Source organism: Enhydra lutris, unplaced genomic scaffold, assembly GCF_002288905.1.
Source record: "Enhydra lutris kenyoni isolate GAN:26980312 unplaced genomic scaffold, ASM228890v2 scaffoldscaffold52, whole genome shotgun sequence".
Classification (NCBI taxonomy): Eukaryota; Metazoa; Chordata; class Mammalia; order Carnivora; family Mustelidae; genus Enhydra; species Enhydra lutris.
The window spans coordinates 4276946-4304309 of record NW_019154136.1 but is presented as its reverse complement, the minus strand read 5'-3'; positions in this window follow the sequence as shown (position 1 = coordinate 4304309).

Sequence of the window (27364 nt, the reverse complement as noted above, 5' to 3'; positions counted from 1 at the left end):
ACAGAGCTGCTGTTACTATCAAAGCTACCCTGTGCGGGACGCCGACTGAAGCAGGGGCTGTCTATCCCCAAAGTCAAAGCCTGTAGCTAGCCACACAGCTCTTGGTTATGGCAGCGTGCGTCAGAAATACTGTTACTTGCACGCTGGTGCCCAGTGACCCATTTTTTTGGAGCAAACGCTGTCTCAATTTTGTTTGCGGCCACAGACCCCCTCTGTTCCACAGATCCTGTTGTCCTGGGAGTTCTCGTGGGACTTGATTCTGGGCAGGGAGCCTTAAGCAAAAGTCTTCTTAGGACAGGGGTGAACTCTGGACAGCTTTTGCTTCCATGACAGAAAGAGACAGGGCTGGCGGGTGGGATCTTCCCCTCTTCCCGTCCCATTTTCCCTTGGATGCAGAAGCGATGCTTAGAATCTGGAACATGAGAGAGAGGCCAAGGGAATGGCAGGCATATGGGTCCAGCTGTAATAGGGAGGAGCTGTTCAATCTGAACACACAAGGGCCCGTCTCCAAACTTCCTGTTCCGTGAAGAAATTAATTCCTCTAGGCTGAAGTCACTCAAGTCTGGTTTTCAACTACTTGCAGCTGAACACAACACTGAGCAATGTACAGGCAGCAGTGGGAGAGCTGAGTCTTCCGAGGTAAACTGTAGATTTCGGGCGATGAGCTTGCATCAGCGTACGTTCATGCCTGGTAACAAATGTTACCTGATGCGCGTTGTCGATAACAGAGGATGCTGTGCTTATGAGTGGGAGGGGCCAGATGGGAAATCTCTGTACCTTCCACTCAATTTTGTTATGATACAAACCTAAAACTTTAAAAGTTCTAGTCTTGGGGTACCTGGGTGACTCAGTTGGTTGAGTGTCTGACTCTTGGTTTCAGCTCAGGTTGTGATCTCAGCATCATGGGATCGAGCCCCCCATCAGGCTCCACTCTGGGCGTGGAGCCTGCTTAGGATTCTGTCTCCTTCTCCCCCTGCCTCTGCCTCTCCTTTGCCTGTAAAAAAAGAGAGAGAGAAAGAGAGAGAAGTACACCAAACTTGTGATTTGCAAACTTCCGATTTGCAAACTTCCTTTTCAGCATTTCGTGTGAGAAATTGCTTGGGACTTCCAGACATGTCTGTACTTCCAGAGCTCAGCTAGTGGTGCTTTGCAGGAGGCAAGTGAGGCCTGTCTGGTGGGCCTTTTTGGAAAACAGCAACCTGTGTGCTATCCAAAGCATGTAACATTCGTGCCGAATGACGTCCAGCTAGCACACTGCACAGGTGGAGAACATGCTGAAGAATCCACTATGATTGGGGCACCCTGCTGGCTCAGTCGATAAAGCCCGTGACTCTTGATCTCAGGATTGTAGGTTCGAGCCCCACATTGGGTGTAGAGATGACTTAAAAATAAAATCTTAAAAAGAAAAAAAGGAAAAAAAAAAAAAAAAAAAAAAAAGGAAGAATCCAGTATGATGGAAAACATTTCATTCTTTTTTTTTCTTTTTTTAAAAGATTTTATTTATTTATTTGACAGAGAGAGAGACCACAAGTAGGTAGAGGCAGGCAGAGAGAGAGAGGGAAGCAGGCTCCCCGCTGAGCAGAAAGCCCGATGCGGGGCTCGATCCCAGGACCCTGAGATCATGACCTGAGCCGAAAGCAGAGGCTTAACCCACTGAGCCACCCAGGCGCCCCCATTTCATTCTTTTTTTAAAATTTTTTTATTTTTAAAGATTTTATTTTTTTATTTGACAGAGAGAGACACAGCAAGAGAGGGAACACAGCAGAGGGGTGGGAGAGGGAGAAGCAGGCTTCCCACTGAGCAGGGAGCCTGATGTGGGACTCCATCCCAGGACTGCGGGATCATGACCCGAGCTGACGGCAGACGCTTAATGACTGAGCCACCCAGGTGCCCCAACATTTCATTCTTTAAAAAAAAAAAATTCTCTTCTTTCTGTTATTGGTAGTTCTGTACGTTAGATTTTTTTTTTTTTTTTCCTCCATGGGGTCCAAAAGTACCTAAGTATATGACTACAAGTGGAAAAATAGGGGACAGAAATCGGGTACTGGTAGTTTTTCCATTTTCATTTGTGTGTAAATTTTTATTTCTTTTTATTTAACAAAATTTTGTCTTAATTTTTATTTTCTGCATGCGTCTGAATTTTTAATATAAATGAAGGGATGTAAAGCATTAGTGCAAGTCAAAATACTTCAGCGAACCTGTTTCCACAGCTCAGATTTATAACAATTACAAGTAAGCCTGTTAAATTCTTCTGGACCATGCCACCATTTGGATTTTTTACCAAGTACATTTCTTATTGGCGGCAACTAAATGGTATTTGTGGCATCTGGATTGTATGGTGGATTCCATCTGTTCACTACACTCTTCTAACTGGGTTGGTGGTCCTACAAGCAAGCACATGTTTTTAATGTCTGCTTTCTGGGCTGCTCCTGTAAGTTTGCTACTAGAATACATTAAACCATTAAAAAAAAAAAGTTAAAGTCTAAAAAGACCTGTATCTGTAGGAGTTTCAAGTTTGATTATTCAACTAATGCCACTTTCTTTATGAAATCCCAGACCCTTGCATTTCTGGGGCCTGACTTTTCTTATGGAAATGCAATGGCTTTCATAACCCTTTGGCCTTTCATAATCCAATGGCCTTTCATAATCCTCTAGGATTCCTCCTAAAAAAAAATCCTTAAAGATGATCTTCAAAGACCAACTCTTCAAAATTGTGTATGTGATTATTACCCTAAACTTGACATGGGGTTACTGTTTTAAATCACTTTGCCTTGTTAGTCCTATAAATTATAGAAATACCTTGGAACTGAAAATATTTTGCCCTGCAGACTTAATTGATTCATTAAATTAAAAAAAATGAATATTGGCTAAGTTCTAGGTGTTGGGAAGATAAAGTTTAGGGAAGAAGATAGAGTTGGAAAAAATTAATTTCAAAAAGACTGGAAGAAAAGCCACCAAAAAGTCTTTGTTGTTATCCTGAATGAGAAGGATCCGTGAGGAATTTCACTTTTTTTTGGGGGGGGGGGTGCTAAAAAGTGATTTTATTAAAGGTATGAGGATAGGACCCGTGGGCAGAAAGAGCTGCCCCAATTTTACTTCTCTATGTATTTTTAAACATTTCAGTCTTTTTTAAAAAGATTTATTTATTTATTTATTTGACAGAGAGAGAGAGAGAGAGAGAGAGAGAGAGAGAGAAAGAGAATTCAAGCAGGGGGAACAGCAGAGAAAGGGGGAGAAGCAGGCCCCCCGCTGAGCAGGAGCCTGATGTGGGACTTGATAGCAGGACCCTGCGATCACGACATGAGCCAAAGGCAGACTCTTAACCAACTGAGCTACCCAGGCGACCCCATTTTAGTCTTTCTATATTGACCATACATAGTGGTAGGGAACCCAGGCAGCTCCTCAAACATAAAATATATATATATATATTTCATTGGATAATAACCTCTGCATTTTGGTTTGAAAAATATGGCTACTAGGTCCAACGTGGCCCCTGGCATGAAGATAGATAGGTATGGGTCACATTTTTGAAGCCAAAATTATATAGACTTTTGTCAGACCCCCCCAACCCCACCCCAACGCTGCTCACAGACTGGCAAAGTGAAAGGGGCCTTGGAAATGACCTAGACCAATTCCCTAATTCTCAGATGAGGAAACTGAGTCCCAGACAGATGAGTGGCAGACAAAGACTTGACCCCAGGGCCTGGAATAAACCGGTAGTCCCGAAACTGTTGAGTAGATTCCTGACACATGGATACAGCATTTCAGGGTTAAGAATCCTGCTAGGAGGAGACCAACCCTGGGCCGGGCGGGGAGTGGGCAGGGGCGAGGGTTGGCGGGGAATGGCCAGGTTAGCAGCCAGTGTTTTATAAGTACCTTCTGAGTGCCAAGGACTCTACTGCAAAATGTTTTAAAATCAACTTTACTTTTTGAGCCGTTTTGGGTTCACAGCAAAATTGAGGGGAAGGCACAGAGATTTCTTATGTTCCCCCTTCCCCCCACCATATACCAAGCCTCCCCCAGTAGCAACATCCCCCACCAGAAGGGACATTTGTTACAACTCATGAACCTACACCAACACGTCATTATCACCCAGAGTCCACAGTTGACATTGCCTTTCACTCAGTGTGGAACATTCTATGGGTTTGGACAAAGCTGTAATGATGTGTATCCACCATTATAGTATCGTACAGAGTAGTTTCACTGCCCTAGAAGTCCCTAGCCTATTCATTCTTTCCTCCTCCCAACCCCTGGCAGCCAATGACCTTTCTACTGTCTGCGTATCTTTGCCTTTCCAGAATGTCGTCCGGTTAGGAGTCTCAAAGTCTGTAGCCTTTTCAGACTGGCTTCTTTCACTGAGTAATAGGCATTTAAGTTCCCTCGATGGCTTTTCATGGCTTGAAAAGTGCGGAATAGTATTCCCTTGTCTAGATATATCACAATATATCTGTTCACCTACTGAAGGACATCTAGAGGCTTCCAAGTTTTGGTCGTTGGGAACGAAGCTGCTACCAACATCCATGTGCAGGTTTTTTTGTGTGCATTGAAGTTCGTAGGTTAAGAGTGTTCGGTTCTGTGAGAAACTGCTAGACTGTCTTCCAAAGTAGCTGGGCAAGGACAGCCCAAGAAGGAAGAACAGTGTCCCACCCCCCACCCCAAGAACCCGAAAGTAAATAGTCTTTGTTCCATTAGCCAAGGCACAGAAGGCCAACTTCTTGCTATGATCCAGTGTACACGAGTGTTTGAGGTCCTGGAGACATATTATACAAACAACACACAAACAACACGGGGGAGCCCAGAGCTCGAGTTTCAGCTCTCACCCCAGAGCTATTCTGCTCATGGAGAAAGAATTCCCGGAGCTGTGGTTGTGTGCAGTGGGAGAGGCCCCTAGGATATGGTTTATCTGGGCAGAGCCTGTCTTTACTGGGTACCACCTGCCCGGGCTCCCTCTTGGCCAAACTTCTGGCCTTATCTCTTGATAATACAGTGTGCTTACTCAACCTGTCCTTGTACCTGGGAGTTGTTGTAGGCAGTGGCTGTGTTTTACCTCTCTTATTCCAATCTCTGGGCCTCTATAAAAAGAAGGAAAGTGGGAGGAAGAGGAGGAAGCTGGATCCAACCTTTCAAAAAACAAAACTCATAAAAATCCAAGAGAAAAGAAAAGAAAAAGAAGTAATTCTTATATTTTAGAAGGAGATCATCTTTTACTAGGTATTGAGGTTTTACGTTTCCTGGCATTTCTTGAACTTATGGAAGAAAGTTATAAAAACGCCCACCAAATGTCACTGTGAAAGGAAAGAAACACAACTCATGAGAAAGGGGTCAATAAAGACCAAGGCAGATATAAATTCTATGTTTCCACAGAACCGACTGCTCCTATCTAAATGAAAATTATGGCGGAAAGGGAGCCGACATCTTGAAATCCAATGAAAGATAGAGTCGACCCTGCAGGTCCTCTACCAAGTCATAAAAAAGATGGTTAACTTCAGATGAAGATGCCATTTACAGACCACAGAAGTCACTCTTTTTTTTCTTCAAAATTTTATTCAAATTCTAGTTAGTTAACATATAATGTAATACAGGTTTCAGGAGTAGAATGGAGTGACTCCATGTTTCCATGGGCTTGCCTATGCTGGATATTTCATGGAAGGGGAGTCATAGTATAGTATAGTATGGATTCTTTTGTGTCTTCATATGTACTTATGTATTTATGTATATTCTTCATATATTATTTTCACTTAGCATAACATTTTCGAAGTTCATCCACACTGCGTACTTCTTTCGTTTTTATGGCTAATAATTCTCTGCTGTAAGGACACACCACAGCTTGTTTATCCAGGATAAGATAAGCAACAGGAGGTCAGTGACTCATTTGCCTGGATTGTCAGTGGTGTTTACGATATAGATTAAAGACAAAACAAAACAAAACAAAAAAAACCCTTAGTATATTAAGAGCTATATTTAAACAATACAACCTCCTTTGAGCCAGGCCTCCAGACACCCACCTGGTCACCTGAGTGCCAGTTTAGTCATGACAGCTGAAAGAATTTCCCTGATGGGAGAGTGTGTGTTGCGCTGTTTTTCAAGTACAAAATGTCACTCAAAGCATATAGAGATGTTTAGATATTCAGGGACTGGAATGTTTAAAGTTCTGGCAGAACCAAGGAAGACATACAGATGGCCAATGAGCATATGAAAAGATGTTCCCCACTGTTTAACACAAAGGAAATGCAAATTAAAACAGCAAAGAAATACCACTACATACCCATTAGAATGGCCAAAACCTCAAACACCAGCATAGCCAAATAAATGCTGGGGGGAGACTGTAAAATAATGAGAACTCTCATTTTTTTATCCCTTCTGGGGGATTCCGATCTACTTTCAAGCTTAAGATGTATCATTTTTTTTAAAGATTTTTTTTTTAAAAAAGTACTAATGTCTACACCCAATGTGGGGCATGAATTTACAACCCTGAGATCAAGAGTCACACACTCTACCGACTGAGCCAGACAGGTGCCCTGAGATGCATCTTATTTTATCATATGGATACAGTATATTTTATATTACCGCTTATTTTTTTAAATAAAATTATTGATTTATTTATCTGTCAGAGAGAGCGCACGCACAAGCAGGGGGAGCAGCAGGCAGAGCAGGCACAGGGAGAAGCAGGCTTCCCGCCAAGCAAGAAGCCCGATGCGGAACTTGATTCCAGGACCCTGGGATCATGACCTGAGCCGAAGGCAGATGCTTAACCAATGAGACACCCAGGCATCCCTATATTACCACTTCTAAGAAATCTCTGAACTGTTGTTGTCGTTACAAGAATTACAGTGGTAAACATCCTTCAAATCAAGCCTTTGGAAGTATCTACAAGTATTTCTCCAGAGTAGATGTACGAAATTCAATTGCTAGGCCCAAGGATATGCCCAACTCTAAGTACCCATGCTCTTTTTTGCTAGAAGATGAAAGGGTCAGCACCAAGTTGGAGTGCGGTCTGGAGCCAATGTCTTCTGTCTGCCCAACTCCACGATGCCCTTGTGCCCGTGACCTCATCAAAGATGTGAACATTCAAATGGGAGAATTTTGAGCAGGCTCTGGATGTCCAGATGCTAGTGTAGGAAACCAGTAGATTCTGAGAAAGGTTCTGAGGCTTCAGCGAGTGGCGGGGAAGGTTAGATAAAAAGCTAAGAGCGCTGTCCATACATAAGCAAACAGTGGAGGCAGTTATCACAAATCCAACTCCTGAGAGTATCAACTGTGATTAAATGCAAGGGAAGTATAAAGCCAAATTTAAACTTCACGGTGATGAAGAATTTCATATTAGCTATTACATGAAAATACCTTGCTGTGTACAGATCAGGAAATTATTAAAACAAAACATTCCAAGCATTGTAAATGTTTCCAGAGACATCTGAGTCATTTTATAAAAATAGGTTATCCAACTCTTATGACTAAGAGTTGGTATGAAATGTTAGAAATAGAAACCAGAAACCCCTCACTGGGGCCGGTGATACATGACAAGGAATTTCAAGTTTCCTTGAGCAAGTCCCCGATCAAATGGGAGTCCTTGTTTGAGGCTTATAACTACCAAGCAGAAAAGGGACATAGGATAAAACCCAGTCCATGACAAAGAGCTGTGCTCAACAGTCATCAAGCACAAAGGGCTCAATGGTAGCTTGCAGTTCTTAGCTACATCTTCTGACCTGTAGAAATGGCACCCCATGGAACAAGGCTCTGGTTTCAACTATTTTATTTCCGGATGTTATGACCTCAGCCAGATCATTCTCTTATCTTCCATGTCAAGGGCATGCCGATCTCTACCCTTGTCTATCTCCCAGGATTATAGTGGGCATGAAATTAGGGAACAACTCTGAAAATGTTTTCTCAACGATGGCGTAATGGTCGGTGTTGCTGTTATAAAAAGTGGACGTAACGAGTCAGTGGCAAGGCTGAAATATGGATGGCTTTTTGTCTTGACTTTGTACCAACTACTGTGCTAGTATGTGGCTTTGGGTAGCAACTAGAATAGATACCGGTGGTGCCCCACTTGGATCCCCAAGTGCTGATGCGGAGGCATCGTCCCCCAGCGGCAGACAGCTGTCCCTGTCTTCGGGGAACCGCCCATGGCCAAGGGGAGTTGCCTTGTTTGGGAGATCATGCTCCTCCCTCCCCCACCACAGCTCCCAATGAGAGGGATCCCACAGGTAGCTTCTCTTGCTTCAGGGTGCAACTCAATGGCGTTCTTCATGCCCTGGAGCTCCCCATGGGGTCAGGCTGGAACTAAGCTGAGATTGAATCCTTGCTTTCTTCCTTTCCCTTCTCTACCGTGTCTCCCATGGTCCTTTTCTCCTAAGAGCGCTACTTCGATAATTCCCATGTACCTAAATCCAAGTCACAAGTTCTGCTTCTAAAAAATTCACTAAAGACATTATACTTTCTTATCTTCCTTCCACGTGTTGCTCTACAAATCTTCCTCAACTTTCAGTGGGGTTCCATCCTGATAAAGCCATCGTAAACTGAAAATATCAGAAGTCAAAAATGCGCTGACTACAGCTACCCTCCTAAACATCACAGCTTAGCCTAGCCTACCTCAAGTGTGCTCAGAACACTTGCAAGCAGCTTACGGTTGGACAAAATCATCTCACACAAAGCCCATTTGCTCATCAAGTGTTGACTATCTTATGTAATTCATTAAATACTGTACTGAAGGTGAAAAACAGCCTGCTTTCCTGGGGACACAATGGTTGTCAGCGTATCATTTGCTCACTCTCATGACTGTAAGGCTGACTGGGAGCTGCGGCTCGCTGCCCTGCCCAGCATCATGAGAGAGGACCGGACCACATGTCGCCAAGCCTGGGAAAATATCTAGCCTCAAAATCCCAAGTTCAAGGGCCTTGGGTGGCTCAGTCGGTTAAGCATCTGCCTTTGGCTCAGGTGGTGATCTCAGAGTCCGGGGATGGAGCCCCATGTTGGGCTCCCAGCTCAGCAGGGAGCCTGCTTCTCCCTCTCCCTCTGTGATCTCTCTGGCATTTGCTCTCTCTCAAAGAAATAAATAAAATCTTAAAAACAAAAACAAAAAACCTTCCAAGTACCATGTTCATTGAATGCATATCACTTGCGCTATCATGAAGTTGAAAAGCTTATGTCGAGGGACGCCTGGGTGGCTCCGTTGGTTGGACGACTGCCTTCAGCTCAGGTCATGATCCTGGAGTCCCGGGATCGAGTCCCGCGTCGGGCTCCCAGCTCCGCGGGGAGTCTGCTTCTCTCTCTGACCTTCTCCTCGCTCATGCTCTCTCTCATTGTCTCTCTCTCAAATAAATAAATAAAATCTTTAAAAAAAAAAAAAAAAGCTTATGTTGAATCATAGTTCCAGGACGCTCTGTAGTTTTATTTCAGAGCAATTTCTCAACACAAAGAGTTGAAAGTTTGGTCAACGGGCTGTTCTGTGGTTCCTGTGCCAAGACTAGTTAAATATTCATTTTTACACAAAATGTTGCTCTTTATGATGACCTTGGTGGTTCTTACCCGCGTTCTGTTACATTGTACTTTTCATGCAAATGGCCTCCCAAGAATTGACTTGAAAATGAACTCTAGTTCTCTCTCTAGATGAAACACAATTCTTTCTGAGCAACTCAGAGCTGAACAGTGAGTTTTGCTGATGTAACTAAGTCAGAGCCTTGTTGATTCTTCTTCCACTGTGCAAACGAACAAATGTCCTGGGTTTTTTGTTTTGTTTATAAAGTGGTTTTTCTTCCTGGCTACCAGGCTAACTTTCTGCAGGTTGGATGAAATCCCCCGGGGCCAGGTCCCTGAGCATAATAGAGTTGCTCCTGGGACCTGCTGGGCTACAGACACGACTACTATTTCGGTCGGGAGTGCTTCACCTAGTAACCTTCACATGGGACCTGGTGAAGGGGAAGATAGGAAAATGGTCTAGGCTGTGGCATTTTGTCGATTTCCCACAATTACCTTGCAATGGCCCATGATAAACGCAACAATCCTATCGACGTGTTAGCACATCACATCGTTTCTTCTGGGGACTTGTGAATGTCCTTTGTGCAGTCCAAAGACGGCAACACAAGCCTGTGGGGCTTAAGTCTCTCCTTCGCTGGCTGTTGGGCAAAGGGATTCCCCAAACCTCTGAGCTTCTTGTGAATTTGGCTTGCTTGTGCAAACATTGCTCTCTCTGCTGACATTCACAAACATTGCTGCAATCCTCTGTCCTTAGGCCAAGAAAGCACAGAATAGGGGGGAAAAATGGGAGAAAAGTAATTCAGAGTTTTATACTTCTCCTGAAACCTAGAGTCATTTCTTCCTTTGTCTCCTTCTTCCTCCAAACTCCAGTTCTGCAAGTATTTACTTACTTTACTGCGGTGCTCAACGGGTTAACACAGAGGAAACCAAATAGAAAGCTTTGCCCGGGCTTTTCTGCAGCAAACAGTCAGCGTGGAGAGATAAGATCCTGCTTGGTTGGATATTGTTATGCACAATTCTCAGATAAAGAAACCGAGGCTGGTAGAGCTTAACTGATGTCTGGGGTCACCCTGTGGCTACCGGAGGTCAGGCTAAACTCAAATTCAAATCTGATTCCTGGTCAGCCCTCTTTCCACTGCCCCCATCCCCTCGATTCATGGGTTAGGGTTATTATTATTCAAGGCAGCTTTTTCTGATCAGTGAATAAACCAATTCTACTGTCCAGGGATTCTGTTGTGTCCTTCTTTGAGTCAGAAAGAAAGTATACAACAGCTGGACCTCAAAGAATTTGCACTCTTCTGGAAAAGAAGTTTTCTAAAACAATGGTTTTAGTTACCAGGTTTAGTTTAGTTTAGTTTAGTTTAGTTTAGTTACCAGGGAGAATTCCCCAAATGCCCAGAGCACTTGAAGCCTAATCACACCACTCATATCTGTACAGAAGAGAATTAAAGAGCTATTGCAAGGTGGGGGTGGGGGGCGGGGGAGGCTAGCAGGGGGGCTGTGTGTTGGCGCAAGTAAACTCTTGGGAGGGTTGTTAATTGCAGGTCAGAGAAGCACATTACACGTGCCTGCCAGCAAATCCATCCTGGGTTTTTTTTTTTTCCTGAAGCAGGAGGACCTTCTTGCCTGGCATTTTTATTCTAGTGGATGATTTAAGGTCAAACAGGCGACTCAAGGTCAAGTATCTGAATAACTAGCAGGAGTTGCTTTCTCTGAGTAAGATGCACTAGGGAGGTTGGTATTTATGCTGTAAGATGTCTGGGCTGGAAAGTACTAATCGGAGGGAACAGAACGGCTCCTTCTCTCCATTCCACCAGCTAAATATTCAGCGAGCAATCATTCTATCGGGTACTTCGTGAAACGGCTTCTTAGAACATTTCGTGCTACAACACCGGTACACTGGATTTCATTCCCTCAGGATTTATGCTACAGTGTTTTTTATTTGAAAAGCTCTTTATTATTTAGACTTAATTCTGCAAAAAATAAAAAGAATGCAGGACTAAATATTGGCAGAGCTGGACTGACACTGTCTGGAATGTTCTGTGAAATTTCCTCCGGTCTTGCCCAAGCGTGTCCGTGCAATAGCCACTCTTCTTTTCCTATCGTAACTTTCCCCCTCACTTCCTTAGGTGCTACATAAATGCAGTGAGTAGGCAATACATTTTATCAAAGATGAGCTGGGTCATGGTTCCCAGCAGAGGCTGACGATTCCTGCTTATTCTGGTTCGGGCGAATCCCTGTGTTCTACTCCCCCTGGTTCCGAATCCCACTCACTGTAGGAGCCCAGGCCCACTGTTCAGAAACATCACTGGGCCCAGAGCTGGACAAAAGGGTCTGGAGTCTAGGACCCCCGGTTTACTACATAGAGTGTGAAGCCCTGGTATTTTTTTTTTTTTTAATTAAAATATTTCCCAGGGGATCTGATGACCAACCAGGGTTGGTAACAAGTAGTTTGTCTTATCAAAGTGGACTAAGGCTTTAGCCTCCCCAGGAACTTGTGGTAGATGCAAATTTTCAGGTCTCCACCCCAACCCCTCTGGATCAGAAACTCTGGGAGTGGGGACCAGCATTCTGAATACTAATGAGCTCCAGAAGATTCCAGTCTGAGAACCACTGGTTGACCACTAAAGGGGCCTTTTTTCTACCCCTAAGGGAGTCTTTAGGTTTTAAGTATTCTGTAGACATCTGTGATGTCCATGTGGTCTGGGAGGCACTTAGCAAAGAAAACCAAGACCTAGAAAGTTGCATGGCATGACCAAGTTCATAATCATGTGGTGACCCAAACACGGACTAGAAGCCGGGCCTCTTGATCTTCAGAACTCAGGCTTACTCTGCGTCCCCCAGCCCCTACCCTTCAGCCTCTGAGGGGTCCAGACCAGGAGAGCTTTCCCATCTCTGAACTCTAAACATTTACCAGACTCTTAATCGCCAGTTTGAGCGCCAACCAAATTCTGCCTTGCCCTAGTGAGTAACCTTTCATTGAGGCAGGGTGTGACCCAGGGCGGGGTGGCGCGAGGCATGCTGTCATTGTTTGTCCCCTACCACACTTGCGGCCTTCTGGGCAAAGCAGCTGCCCCAACTACCCCTACTTCCGCCACCGTGTTCCGTCCTAACCACAGCATCGCTGGTTTATCTCATGACTCTTTGAGATGAGACACAGAAATACCACTTAGTGTTAATAGAATGAATTGAGTACACTTGCCTGCCAGCCTGCCTTTTTTTTTTTTTTTAAGATTTTATTTTTTTGAGAGAGAGAGAGAGGGAAGAAGAGAAAGAACATGCACAAGACAGGAGGAGGGTAAGAGAGAGAAGCAGACTCCCCGCTGAGCATAGAGCCCCATGCAGAGATTTATTTCAAGACCCTGGGATCCAGACCTGAGCCAAAGGCAGACACTCAGCCAACCGAGCCACCAGGCACCCTGTCTGCATTTTTATAATAACTTTTTCTTTAATATTTTATTGTTGAGTGCATTATTTGTGTTTAAAGGTTTTAAAGGTGACATAGTACCATCTATTTCCACTTGGAAGTTTTTTGAGGTAAAATTCCCCTAAAACCATCACCATGGCCAAGTAGGTAGTATGTTCTGATTGGCTATCCTGGGTCATGTGCCCATCCCTGAACCAATCACCATGGCCAGGTAGGTAGTGTATTCTAATTGGCTATCCAGGGTCATGTGTCCATCCCTGAGTCAATCACCATAGCCAGGTAGGTAGTGTATTCTGATTGGCTATTCTGGGTCATGTGTCCATCCCTAAACCAATCACCATGGCCAGGTGGGTAGTGTATTCTAATTGGCTATCCAGGGTCATGTGTCCATCCCTGAGCCAATCACCATAGCCAGGTAGGTAGTGTATTCTGATTGGTTGTCCTGGGTACCAATCATCATAGCCAGGTACATAGTGTATTCTGATTTGCTGTCCTGAGTACCAATCACCATGGTCAGCTCAGTAGTGTATTCTGATTGGCTATCCAGGGTCATGTGCCTATCCCTGAGCCAATCACCATGGCCAGATAGTTTCTGTTTTGTTTTTTTTCTAAGATTTTATTTATTTATTTGACAGACAGAGATCATAAGCAGGCAGAGAGGCAGGCAGAGAGAGAGCAGGAAACAGGCTACCTGCAGAGCAGAGAGCCCAACGTGGGGCCGGATCCCAGGACCCTGGGATCATGACCTGAGCTGAAGGCAGAGGCTTTAACCCACTGATCCATCCAGGTGCCCCTAGTTTCTGTTTTCTGATTGGCTATCCTGGGTACCAATCACGATGGCCAGGTAGGTAACATATTCTGATTGGCTATCCTGGGTCATGTGTCCATCCCTGAACCAATCACCATGGCCAGTTGGGTATTGTATTCTGATCGGCTATACTGGGTACCAGTCAACATGGCCAGGTAGGTAGTGTATTCTGATTGGCTGTCCTGGGTCATGTGCCCATCCCTATTTGTTTGGGAATGGGGGGGGGTTATGATTAATAGAATGACAGCCTTACCTGAGGAGGAAGGTATAGTTCCTAAAGGAGAAGATGCTAGGAAAAGTAGCATGTCAAGTGCATGTGTACAAGCATTTCCCTGAAAAAAGAAACCTCATTTTGCAAAATAATACACTAAAATTAACAAGACTTATAGAAAAAAAAAAGAGAGAGAGAGAGTTGGGGTAGGTCACTCAAAACTTTTACAACTTTATTATCAGAGCATTGAGAAAAGAAAAAAAAAAAGAGCATCGGGGCAATTACTTGAACAGCCCCTACACACATCTTGGTATGCTTCGAGGTTACCTCTGGGGATATTAAAAATGCAAGGAACCAATAGAGAGAAAATTCTGGCTTGGTAGAACTGAGGTGTTGTAGATGGAAGCAGTGTCCTAGGACAGTGGGCTACTATTAAGTTGGTCACAGGAAGAAGCACCATATCTGAAGCAAGAACCCAGCAAGGCTGGGGTGTACTTTCTTGGGAAGGAAGTCCTGGGTAAGAACCCTCACCTTTAATTTTTTTTTTTTTTTTTTTTTTTTTTTTTATAAGTAAAGCTTGAGAGGCTCCTGACTGGGGCGCCTGGGTGGCTCAGTGGGTTAAGCTTCTGTCTTTGGCTGAGGTCATGATCTCAGGGTCCTGGGATGGAGCCCCGCATCAGGCTGTGCGCTCAGCGGGGAGTCTGCTTCTCCCTCTCCCTCTGTGTGTGCACATGCTGCCGAAAACTATCCACTTTCAAGCATACAGTTTAGTGGCATTTCATGACTCTTAGGGGCTCTATCTCAGGACTATCAGGCTAAAGGTGGCCTGAATTTGGAGGAATAAGGAGAAAGTTAGACCTTGAGATATCCCCTCACCCCCAACCCCCATAGCACATGTTGGGGGTTAAGATGCAACAGTGAGACTCTCCAGTCTCAGATGTGAATTGACCTCGTGGTGGTTGACCTGAATGTGGATTTCAAAGGAGACTCTTTGCTGGGGATGCAGGGAGATTTGAGATGCCATTCAGACAGGTGGTGGCTAACCACCCTCTTCTCTCTGCCCTTCCTTCCTCCCCTCTGAATGGACCTGTAAGAGGATGTTGTGCAATGTTGTGCACTGTCACCACGATCTAGATCCAGAACTTTTCATCACCCCAAAAGAAAATCTCATTCCTATTAAGCAGGTACCCCCAATTTCCCTTCCAGCCTCTGACAACCATCTGTCCACTTTCTGTCTGTATGGATTTGTCTACATTTCATATAAATGGAATCATCCAGTATGCAACCTGTTGTGACTGGCTCCTTCCATTTAGCTAGCTTAACAATTTGGGGTCCATCCCTGTTGTAGCATGTGTCAGGACTTCATTCCCTCTTATGGCCGAATCACATTCCATTGTGTGGCTAGATCCCGTTTTGTTTATTCATTCATCCATTGATGGACATTTGGACCGCTTCCCCCTTTTGGCTGTCGTCAATAGTGCTGTGTGAACATTCGTGTACAAGTATTTGTTCATCTATTTTCAATTCTTCAAGGAGCTGGTTCACTTTTTAGTGTAGAGCAGCTCTGTATTTTTGTGCGTGATAGAGGACAATAGGCTCCTATTTCACGAGAGAGGCAAGCCCCAAATGGGCGCTTTAGTGCCATGCTTGCCTTTACAGGTATGGTCCCATTTTTTAGTCCTCTTTTGGGGGGGGGGGTCTCATGTCATTATCCTTCTGCAAAAGTCCAAATGGCTACCATGGGGATGTTTTATGGCCCAGCTCATCTTCTGTAACTGAAGGCTAGGGACCCTGCCCAGCTCTCACCTTGGAGGAGAAACTCATCCCTGGTGAAGGACCTACAGTTACAACGAATACAGTGTTGAGGGGAAGGGTTTGGGGGTTTCTTCACTTCCTCACAACCTCCTGTTTCTTCAGAAGGATAAAAAAGAGGCTTGTTAATAGAAAAAGCCACCAGATATTAGACAACAGCTAAGAAAATACGTTCCGAGGGTGATATTGTTAACAGCTGAGGAAAACTGTTTCAATCTGATATTGCCATTAGCTGAAGAATCCAGACCCAGCTGTGGTAAGTCACCGTCTCCCGAGTGTGGCAGTGTATGAAGCTGACACGGGGTATCTCCAGTAGCTACTGAAAGGAAACAAACCCACATGGACATGGAAGCTGGGGACTGCCAGTATCCCTTCAGAGACTTGGAGTCGTTTCTAGAAGCTCATGCTTCTCTTTGTAGACTGGTTGCCAGGGCTCTTTGTTGTTGGAAAATACTGTCGGTTCTACTCCAGTAAGTGGTTAATGAAAAAGTTGATAACCACAGCGACATTCCCAGATCCCTATCTTTCAGGCTCTCTCCTCCCAGCCCAAAGCTCTCTGACTAAGCCTTTACTCCCACCTTCTTATGGCTTCTGGAGCTGCTGATGATTAAGGCGGTGCAGGAAGAAATAAAAGAAAGCGCCATTCAGCACGCAGCAGCCAGTTTGCCGCTGAGGCTCTCAGGGGCTCTATATGACACAATGCCAAGCTGAAGGCGGGCTGAATTTGGAGGAGTAAGGAGCTTAGTCCCTGCAAATATTACCCCCCACCACCATAGCACACGTTGCAGGTTAAGATGGGACAGCGGAAGCCTCCTGTCTCAGATGTGAACTGACCTTGTGGTTGTTGACCTGAACGTGGATTTCTAAGGAGACCCTTTGCTGGGGACAGTGATGCAGGAAGAGTTGAGAAGCCATTCAGACAGATGGTGGCTAATGCCCTCTTCTCTCTGCCCCTCCCTTCTCCTCTCAGAATGGAGCTGTAAGAGGAATTCCTCTTCCAGCCCCTAGAAACCCAAGGAGCTTCCCCTACATCTCTTTGTAAATCACCTTTTTGAAGTCTAACTTCTAATACAATAAGAAACACCCATTTTAAGTATATGGTTTGTTCAGTTGTGACACCCTGAAACCACTGCCACAATCAAGATACAGAATACTTCTACAAAAGCGTCCTTGTACCTCTTTGTTATTCATTCTAACCTAGGCAACAAGGGATCTACTTTCTGTCACTCCAGATTCCTTTGCATTTTCTAGAATTTCATGTGAGTGGAGTAATGCGGTGCAGGCTCCTTGTTGCCTGGCGTCTTTCACTCGGCATCGCGATCTTGCGATGCGTCCAGATTGTTGCGCATAGCGGTCAGTCATGTCCTTTCCTTACTGAGTTGTGTCGTGGTGTATGGATGCACCTCTTTTTGTTTCTCTGTCTTCCTGGTGGTTGGGTTGTTCCTAGTTTGTGACTATCATTTCTCCTCTATCCTTAATTGCTTCCTCTCTCCTGCCTCTACCCCCTACATGCGGAGATATGTACAGTCTCTTCCATCTTTAAAAAAAACACTCTCTTGACCCAGCAACCTTATGTGCCCAGATGGGAACAGGAAGGAATTGGGCTTCTCTGTCATATTCTGAGGATTTGTAGGCATAATCCAAACAAACGAGGCAGGTAAATTTTAAGTGGCCTGTCACAGTTGTGGCATAAGCCAACCGTTGCAGGTATAGTTTATCCAATCTGTACATTTCTCGGGGCTGGCTCACAGTCTCTACAAGTGGCCACTTTAGACTGGGATCCCCCTGGGACATTTTTCTTCCTCTTTGGTACCAAATAGCTATTCTGTGCCTCAGTTTTCCCCTTGGAAATCAGGAAGAACCTTCATTTATAATTATTTAAAATTAGCGAACCGAGTAAGAGTCGAAGAATACCGGCTTGGGTAGGGAAAGACATAGTGACTAAATGGTAGACAAGTATCTCTGTCTTGCTTGTGTGTTGTAAATACACTTGCATTAGGGTCAAGGATAACTACTTGTTTTAAATCATAAAGCATAGGATAAGTTGTTCTACTAAAACTATAAGTGCTGTAGATGGAGTATCAGTGATATACAGAATAGTTTGAGATAAAATTGGCAAGCTGCCAGGGCTTTGTCCTATGCCTAGTGCATGGTGGGCACAGAAAAAGTGTCAAGTGACTGGCCCCACCCCAGTGAGGCAGACAGCTGGGCGAGGTGCTGTGTCTGTCACCCTTACCCGAGGAGCTCCTTGTTGCATATAGGGTCACCAACCAGACATGGGGCCTACACCAGAGCTTTCACCAAGAGGCTAGACAGAAGGTAGAAAGGTGAGGACAAGGCATTTCCACAGCCCCAGCTGGCAATGGCAGTAGGAATTGTGAGAAGCCACACAGAATTCCCTCACAGTGTTTAAAGTCATGGCCTTTGTAGGAAGAGGGGACTGCATTCGAAGCAGTGGGCTCGGTAAGTCATTAGGCCATTCAGTTACCGTGTGTAAAATGGGTTTACCAGTGCTAACCTCCAGGGTGGTTTAATGGAGGACATGAAGTAATGGACATAGAGTTTAAACCCCTGTGACAGTCTGGGCATGGACAGCGTGCACTCTGTGTCCATCACATCATGTCCTCATATTTCAAGGAGGCTCTTCTTTGTTGAGTTTCTGTAGTGGAATAACGGCCCCCAAAGATGTCTGTGTCTGAATCTCTGAAACCTGTGAATATATTACCTTAGAGGACAAAGGGGATTTCTTAGATTATTTAAGATCTTGAGAGGTGGAGATTATCCTGGACCCAGTAGAGTCACAAAGGTCCTTTTGCAGGGAAGATAAGGAGAGACTGGAAGATGGAACTCTTTGAAGAAGGATGGGGCCACACACCAAGGAATGCCTGTAGCTTCTAGAAACCAGAGAAGGCAAGGAAATGGATTCACCCCTAGAGCCTCCATAAGGAACAGCCTTGCTGACACCTTGGTCTTGGCCCAGTGGGATCCATGGCAGACTTCTACTCTACAGAATTAAAAGATAACAAATCTGTGCTCTTTTCAGCCACTAAGTCTGTGATAATTTGTTACAGCAGCCATAGGAAACCAATACAGTCTCTAAGGCAAAACCAGTGTGATTGGCTAGGATTCCAATTCTTGAATACTTTGCCATCACCATTTCAGGTTCCCCAGGGGAGTACACAGAGAGGATATTGCAAACAAGTAGATAATGTTTTTTACTAGCTACGCCACAGCCCTACACCTCTGGGTGGGAACTCCGGCTTTGGCCAGCTTGTCCAGGCTCTGGGTGGCCCTTCAAAGAGTTGAGTAATCTTGAAAATAAGGCTCTAAAGCAATCGGTGTAGAGTTGGCCTTTCAAGGGCCCTGCTTTGCCTACAGCTTTGACTTTCCATTTTCACTTGCTGAGAAGGTCATTCAAATTGAGACACTTGAGAGGCAAATTATTTCTGACCTTCTCTGAAAAGATACTTTCCTGATACCAAAACTTATAATGATCTAATATATCACTGAATCTTCTGAAAGCATGTTAGGGTAGAAAATTCTTCTGGGAACCCTAGGATACTATTAAGGTAACTTAACCCTTATGTTGGGAGCGTTTACTTGGATATAATTTATGAAATGAATTGTGGATGCACTCCAGAGAATGCTAAACATGAACAGGATTGTAGTCATTTCTGTATACTTAATCTCTTGATGACCTAGGCAATATATTTTGAATATAGACCTATGATACACACTTTAATATTTTATTAATTGGATTCTTCCAAGAAACCATGTGCCAAATACAAACACTTAGAAAAAAACAGATTGTTAGCAAATGGAATTTAGAGTACCATATATTTAGTATGTAGAAAGCTGACAGCCATGCTAGCATGGTCATTTATTACTCACTGAATTTGCTTAAATAGTCTTTGGATCCAATGCTACACACACAGTGGGCTCATAGTAGTCATAAATTATAGATATTTAAAACGTCTATGCTTTCATCACTCTCTGGCTTTATGAATATGGAGACTTCAACATAAGCATAACCAAGTGTCTGACTTTCCAGGCCCTTTGCAATAGATCAGAGACTGAGCCCATGCCTAGTTTAGCAATATTCAAGGGATGCACAATGCTAAAAGCAAGACATATAAATTCACAATTAAAGCCAAATTTTTTTCCTCTAATTCATCATCTCACATCAATATGGTAGCTTGTGAGTTCTGTTTGACACATGTTCTATAACCTATCATCTCCAGCTCTGATGATTTAAATCACTATATCTTAATTACTCAGAATCATCTTCTGAATTCAATCAACCAACACAGGCATCCTTATGTAAAAATATGAGTGTTTAAAGTATAGTTGGGAAATGAAAATATAGGCAGAGAAAAATCTCAAGGTACTATATATTATCAAGCGAGTGGAATAGATAATAATGTGGCTACAAAATAAAGATGATCTTTTCTTTGACAGCAGTGATCAGATTTGGCCATAATTTTTTAAACAACTTTATTGAGATGTAATTCACATACCATACTAGCCTCCCATTTAAGAGTATACAATTCACTGATCTTTAGCATATGCACAGGGCTGTGCAACCGTCCCCACAATTTGAGAACATTTTCTTCAGTCCTAAAAGAAACGCTGTACCCATTACCAGTCACTCCTCATTGCCCCCATTCCTTCAATCCCACCCCAGACCTAAGCAACAACTAATCTACTTTCTAGCTCTATAGATTTGCCTTTTCTGAACACTTCATATAAATGGAATCATATAATATGTGACATTTTGTGTTTATCCATTCGTGGGTTGATGGACATTTGGGGTGTTTCTACTTTTTGTTACTCTGAATAATGCTGCCATGAGCATAAGTGTACAAGTGGTCGTGTGGACGTACTTTTTCATTTCTCTTCGGTCTATACCTGGGAGTGGAATTGCTGGGTTATGTGGTAACTCTAGGTCTACCCTTTTGAAGAACTACTAGATTGTTTTCCCGAAGTGATTGCACCATTTTCCATTCCCACCAACACCGTATGAGGGAATGTCTTGTGCAGGAGAGAGGGACAGATGCTAGAAGCATTGCATGTGGGTCAGTAATCACATTGGGATGCTGGTTTCGCATGAGGGGTGACAAGTAGAGGCTAAGGTGATCCTGAGAGTGACAGCCTGGGTCCCTGGGAAAATTCTGGTGTCCTAAGAGGAGTAAGGAAGTTAGGCGGAGTAGCTGTTTTGTGGGCTGGATAAAGGACAGGGTGATTTTCATATAATAGATGTCAAGTGTGGTGGTGTGTTAGACAATAGGAGGAATGGAACATGGAGAGAGGTATTGGCTAGAACAGGGGTCTACAAACTCTGGCCCACAGACCAAATCTGGATCACAGTCTGCTTTCATGAAGGTACATGAAGAGTAGTTTTTACATCTTTAAATGGTTGAGGAAAAAAGTCTGAAGAAAAATAGCATTTTGTGATAAGTGAAAATTACATGAAATTCACATTTCGGTGTTCATAAATATGGTTCTATTGGAAAACAGACATGCTTATTCATTTACATGTCGTTTCTGGCTGCTTTCATACTGCAAAGACAGAGTTGAGCAGTTTCAACAGAGACCGTATGTCCTACAAAGCATAAAATATTTATTATCTGGCCTTTGGCAGGAAAAGTTTGCCGACCCTTGGGTTAAAGAGAAATTGGGGAGGTGTGGCCTCCTAATTGTGAAACCTACGGCTGGAAGAGTGAGAGTGACCCCAAGTTGAGAAGGTGTAGAGGGAAAAGCAAGCTGGGGCCAGTCCTTGGGGCTTCTTCTATTTAGGGAGCAGAGGGAGGTAGGAGAATCTGTGAAGAGAATAGGTAAATAAGTTTAAGTACACCTCAACTTAATTGAACATGTCAACTCCCAGACTATTTTATTCCTCGGTATTTTAAACACATTCCCAAGAGGAAGATCAATGAATAAGGTTGCAAGCTGGAGGAGCCATTCAGCTGGACTCAGGACCAGCCTGTAACAAGGAGACATTTGTCTTCAGCAAATCCCCACCTCCCCTCTTTTCCTTCCTTCTCCCTCAACACCGCAAGTTGTCTCACTCCCACCTTGTTCCCGGAAGGCCTGGCTACTCACTAACTCTCTCAGGAAGGGGTATGAGGAAGTATATCCCACTGAAGTAGATGTTTGATAAAAGCTCAAAGAGCTATTCCTGCCCTACCATTTGGATCTCAGTAGGGGAACTTTTAAGACACTGTAAGGACTCTCAACTCTGGAAATTTCAGGCACTGTGAAGGGGTAAATAGGGAGTTGTGTAAGAATACGGTATCTGGCAGATGGGGTTTCACAAGTGAAACCAATTTTTTTTTTTGCACTGTTGCACCAACCAGGCCAGTGGTGAGTGCTAGCCATGTAGCTGTTGAACCCACAAGATTGCCAAGTGGCCTTGGGTAAGTCACTTCAATACTCTGCTCTGGTGACTCATGTGGAGGTAGGGAATAAATTCTAAGTCACTTTATAAAATAAATAAATAAATAAATTTGTTTATTTTGAAGATTTATTTATTGATTTTAGAGAGTGAGCAAGCACTGGGGGAGGGGCAAAGACTGAGAATGAGAGAGAATCGGGCCACTGCTGAGCATGGAGCCCAACACAGGGCTCAATATCACGACCCCAAGATCAAGACCTGAGCTGAAACCAAGAGTTGGACTTTTGTTTTGTTTTGTTTTGTTTTTAAGATTTTTATTTATTTATCTGACAGAGAGAACAGGAAGCCATTCCTAGGAGTTGCCTCTCCCTCCCACCCCTGAGTACACGGTAGGGCAACAGCTGTGGCTGACTGCCCAGGCCCAGAACCACGAGTACTAGCCTGTGCCCTTGAAAGCAGGAAACACATTGTGTTCATGGACTCTGATCTTTGGGAGCAAACACCACAACTCTTACAGGAGGCCCTTGTGGGCCCAGAGTCAGTAGAGCATCGGCTCTCTCCAATCATTGCTCCATCTTATGTTTGTTTCTGGGGCCATTCAGGAAGTACCAGCTGGGGCCAGTCACCCCATGAAGTACATATGTAATAATTTATCCTCTATCCATAAACATATACCCCTGCTCCCTTGGCTTATCTCACCCAAGGGACTAGGAGAGGTATAGAGGAACAATATTAGCAGAGTTTACAACTTTGCTTGGGGGAAATCAGACCCTGATTCTCCCTTGAACCCCTGACTACCCAAATTAGTATAGACTCTGTACCCTTCTGAGTGTGTGCCCATGGCAAGTTGACTGGTGACTGGTAGTTGATGAACACGTCTGAAGGTCTATCCAATATGGAGCCGTCAAAAGCTTCTTAATACATTGCAACGGCTGAGCTGGGAATGATCTCAGCAAGCATCTGGTCCACTAAGCATTGACTCCCTCCCTTTTATAGAGAAGGAAATTTAGGGTACCTGGGGGGCTCAGTCAGTTAAGCATCCCACTCTTGATTGCCGCTCACAGCGTGATCTCAGGGTCATGAGATCGAGCCTCGTTTTAGGCTCTGCGCTCAGTGCAGTGTCTGCTTACATTTCTCTCACTGTCTCTCTCTCCCTCTGCCCCTCCCCACCTCTAACATAAATAAATATTTGTATATAGGGAAACTAAAGCCCTAAGAATTTAAGTGATTGTAAAGGGTAATAGTTGAGACAAAACTTGGAACAGAATTCACGGCACCTTGACTCACAATCCAAACTGTCTTTCTACCAATCCCAGCTGAATTAATGAATATAAAAAACTTTTTTTGACCCTGGGATCATGACCTGAGCTGAAGGCAGATGCTTAACAACGGAGCCACCCAGGCATGCCAATATAAAAACCTTTGTAAATAAAATTATAACACCGATGAAGATGGTAACCACCATTACTTATAGCTACTAATCATAAATCATCTGTCCTTCAAGATGAGGATCTTGACAGATACACTTGTAATCCTGTACTAAGAAACAAGCTCTCTGAGACCCAAGGAGTCGCCAAAGGCCCACATCTGGAGACATGAGGGAATGAGCAAAGGGGATGCTGTGGAACATAATTTTGCTGGCAGATATTGACAAGAAATCTTTAGTAAAAGCCTCTCTGATGCCGTGTGATTTTATGTTTTTGTTTTAATGATACTAAGAGAAGCAACTTCTTGATTGCAAGGAATTTTTTTTTACAAAGAATAAAAAATTCCCATGCACCACCCTGCCTAGAGTAGGGGCCAAGGGCAGCCTGCCCCAAATGTGCCACTTCGGTATATTGATTATTTTAAATAAGTGACCTAAGGGGCAGCCTGCCCAAAAAGGACTCTCAGACAATCTTCTTCCCCCACCCCCAAAGCAGGAAATGAATCTCCACTGTAAAAATTGCCCTCCCTGTACCAGGAGGTAAAGAGATATCCTTATCACCAGAGATAAGGAATTTACAGCTGACAAGGCTATATAAACAATCCTTATTACTTCTTGCTAATTTATTACTCCAGCCCAAATTCTGTTTGGAATTCCTTACTAATGGAAGCTGTCAAAGCTAGGTTTGTTTCTTTTCTTCCTTTCTTTCTTTTTTTTTTAATCCTGTCAATTCCTCACAGATTTATGGTCTCTTTGTAAAAACATACAAAAACTGCGTGCCTTGGTCACGTCTCTAGGATTCAATTTCGTTGTTAGGCCTCTTTGTTAGGCCTCTGTAGGCACATAATAAAACTTTGGTTTATTTGCCTGTTAATTTGTCTTTTGTCAATCTAATTCCTAAACCAGCTGGAAGAAGCTTAGATAGAAGTAGAAAATTTCTTCCACCCTACACTAGAAAAGCCAGAAGGCACCCTGGGTTAGAGGTTTTAAGTTAGAGAAGAAGAGCCTGGGGGGCTCAGATGGTTAAGTGTCTGCCTTCAGCTCAGGACATGATCTTGGGGTCCCGCAAATGAACCCTGCATTTGGTTCCCTGCTCTGTGGGGAATCTGCCTCCCCCCAACCCAGCCCCACCCTGCTCGTGCTCTCTCTCTCAAGTAAATAAATACAATCTTGAAAAGAGTCAAAACATTAGAAACTAAGTGACAACGCAAACTTTGTATGACAGGCCATGGAGTCTGCAACTAGATAAGGAAAGAGAAGTAGCCGGGTAGAAAGAGCTGTGTGGGCGACAGGAGGGTGGAAGGATGGATGGATGGACAGATGGGTGGGAAGGAAGGAAAGCAGGAAGGAAGACACCAGGTTAAAATGCATGTTATGGCCGATCTGTGGGTGGCAATTTTCATTTCCCAAGTTTTCCTTCTCTGTATTTTAGAAATTCTCGTGCTTTCTTATAATCAGTAAACAACAGCAATAGCGACTCTGAAATAGCTGCAGTTTGGTAAAAGGCTTGGTTGACAGTGACAAAGACAGACCTCTTGAAATTTCCAACCAGGCTTGCCAGGAGTTCTACCTTCCCTGGGGCTCCTTTCTGTCCCACATCCGCATCGAGGTTTCAAGAAATGCCACTAGATGATGTCCAGACCACATCTAAGACAGGACCCCATACTCTTAAACTTTTCTCTCATCCTTTCAGCTACTTGGACCTGCTGGAGATAAAACGATGACCAATCTGCTGTGTTGTTGGCCATTAGATTCGGTGGGGGCAGTCCCGTGCCCCAGTTCTGGCATTTGGTTTTCATTGTACTGGTTCAATTCCCCTGGTTTTCGGTTCTCATTGTACCAGTTCAACATCATTAAAATGAAGACCTTCACTCAGCGCCCCCCAGGTTAACTTCAGGGCAGGGACTGAAGAATCTGAAACCATCTGACAAACCTAATTTGAATCGCAAAGAGCTCTTGGCCCTCAGAAATAGCTGTTTTGATATGTTAATCATCTAGCTATTAAGATCTCTCCATTTGCTGTATTATCTTTTATGGACTGATTGCTTAACAAAATTCTTCTACAGTACTTCCTTAGTATTTTTTTTAACTCTACAGTACTCTTAAGGCTAAAATATATGATATCTGTCCCAGCCACCAAACACATCAGGAAATCATGCACTTGGACTCTAAAGAATGTGAAAACAGGAGAATGAAGGTTTTCATGACATTTGGATATAGTCCATTTTTAAACCCAGATCAAAGAAAGGCTGCTTATCCCAGGAAACATACATGTTACCCAGCATGTTCTGGAAAATTAATTCTAGGGTTTTGGAAACACTTAGGTGGGATGGTAGGAACCTCTAAGAAGTATGAGCTATCATTTTTTAACTTCTGTAGAATTTATGACAGTTGTGTTTAATTTTGTTTGGTTTCAGAGACTGAAACAATAGATTTTTTCATTTCTAAACATGTGTTTTGCTCTTCACTGTGTGCTTGGAAATTTTCTATTGTAATAAGGGAATTAAAGTTAAATATGATCTGGCCCAGTGTGTGGCACATTATAGAGACACAATAAATCATTGTTCAATGAATGAATGACAAAATCTGGTCTTGTTCACACAAGATTGAACGTGTTACCCACCCTATTCAGAGTAGGGCTTCAAGATTTGTACATCAGGTTCCTGGCAGTCTCACAAGCCACCTAATTTCTTATAGAAGATCATCCAACTATGGTCATTGCTCAATTATGGTGTAATGAATGAGTGTCTATGATAAGAGATTTTAATGTGATAACAGTCATAATATCATCGAGCATTTATCAAATACTTACTTCTTGGAAAGTACAGTTCCAGGTTTCCTTTCTATCTCATGTAACCCTCCCACTACATGTATTTGTTGTTGTGGTTACAGATGAGGAAGTTGTAGCTACAGATGGGTTAAGTGACTTCTTAACACCCAGCATGACAAAGAGTCATAGAAGAACTCTGTCCATCAAGTGGAAAATGGACTAGCATTCTAGGAGACTGGGGGCGAGGCGAGCAGCATTGTGACTATGGCAGGAGTGCAGGGGACAGAGCAGAAGAATCTAAAGAGAGAGCTTCAAGAAAATGGGGCTGATTCAAGCAAGAATCCCAACAGAATTTGGTAAATCCATTGAAAGGAGAAGAGGAAATATCTAACATTACTTCAAGGTTTTTAGGGCGAGTGCCTGGATAGTAGTGGTGCCACTTTTTGAGAACATTGGAAATAGGATGGGTGGGAGGAGGGAGTTTGGGGATGATGGGCACAGGGTGGCAAGGAACCTGGTTTGGAAGGAATGTCTCTGGGAGTGATTCTCCAATGAAGAGGCGGGACGCACAGAATGCAATGGGAATGCAGAGCTGGGAGATGAGGGCCATATTGCCTACAGAGCGAGAGTTCTCTGATCCTAAGTAGCCTCTCCATCAGGAAGTAGAAGACCGTCAAGTCTACTAGATTGTGGGGTTTAAAAAAAAAAAAAATTAACTTTCAGTGACTCTAGGTCAGCAACCAAACTGAATGCTAGAATTCAGTGCCTTTCTACCCACTCCTACTCAGAAACAATGAGCTGCTTTCCATTAGCCTGGAGTCACACAAAAGCCTTTCCTGGTGGTTTTGTCTGGAATGTTTATGCAATTCCTTCTCTGAAACATCCACTCTCCCAGATTGGAATGAAATTTCTCTCCCGAGGGAAAGGAGAGTTTTAACCTCCCGAGGTCTGCCTGCTGGCTACTCTGTGTCCCCAGCCCCTTTGCTGCTGCATTATGGTATCCTGTAATTTGGACTTAAATTTAAAAGCCTGGCACTCGGGC